This window comes from Actinia tenebrosa, unplaced genomic scaffold, assembly GCF_029948245.1.
Source record: "Actinia tenebrosa isolate PJP-AT-01 unplaced genomic scaffold, QUT_ActTen_1.0 PGA_scaffold14__42_contigs__length_11649687, whole genome shotgun sequence".
Taxonomy (NCBI): Eukaryota; Metazoa; Cnidaria; class Anthozoa; order Actiniaria; family Actiniidae; genus Actinia; species Actinia tenebrosa.
The window spans coordinates 1,050,789-1,051,617 of record NW_028292574.1 but is presented as its reverse complement, the minus strand read 5'-3'; the positions used below and the strand labels follow the sequence as shown (position 1 = coordinate 1,051,617).

The 829-nt window shown below is 41.0% G+C and overlaps 1 long non-coding RNA gene across 1 annotated transcript in view; it reads right to left on the bottom strand.

Annotated features, from left to right (window-relative positions):
* Positions 1 to 829, bottom strand: part of LOC116298776 (uncharacterized) — a 231,119-nt gene that overhangs the window by 54,297 nt on the left and 175,993 nt on the right. The window lies entirely within an intron of this gene.

Here is an 829-nt window from a genome sequence, read left to right as displayed (position 1 = left end):
TTTTGATAATTTGTGATAATTTGTGACAGCACAAAGCCAGATCATATTTTATTTACGGAATATGTTAACTGTATGTAGTGGTATCAAATAGTATGGCTTAGACAAAATGTGTCAGTGATGATGATCAAGTAAGGGTAGTAGGGTATGCTGTCAGTGATGCTGATCCAGTAAGGGTAGTAGGGTGCGCTGTCAGTGATGGTGATCAAGTAAGGGTAGTAGGGTGTGCTGTCAGTGAGGGTGATCAAGCAAGGGTAGTAGGGTGTGCTGTCAGTGATTATGATCAAGCAAGGGTAGTAGGGTATGCTGTCAGTGATGATGATCAAGTAAGGGTAGTAGGGTGTGCTGTCAGTGATGGTGATCAAGTAAGGGCAGTAGGGTGTGCTGTCAGTGATGGTGATCAAGTAAGGGTAGTAGGGTATGCTGTCAGTGATGGTGATCAAGTAAGGGTAGTAGGGTGTGCTGTCAGTGATGGTGATCAAGTAAGGGTAGTAGGGTGTGCTGTCAGTGATGGATGGGCTGTCTGGATGATAATGATAATGTTTTATGAATGATGATCAAGTAGTAGGGTGAAAATGATAAAGATGATATTGGCGCTGATGGTTTCTTAAACTTTCACGTTAGTTGCCTGATGTTCAAAGCTAAAATTTGATCTCTGGGATAAGACTTACGTGTCAATGGCAATAGTGTGGTAAAAAATAATATTAGATTTAATAGCATGCAACTTTGATTTGAGCTTGCGAGCGATACTTACAAACTGAGAGACATTTGAATGCAAAATTAGTTTGCTGGAGGAACAGATTAGAAAGGAACGTCAATGTTCCGTATGTCG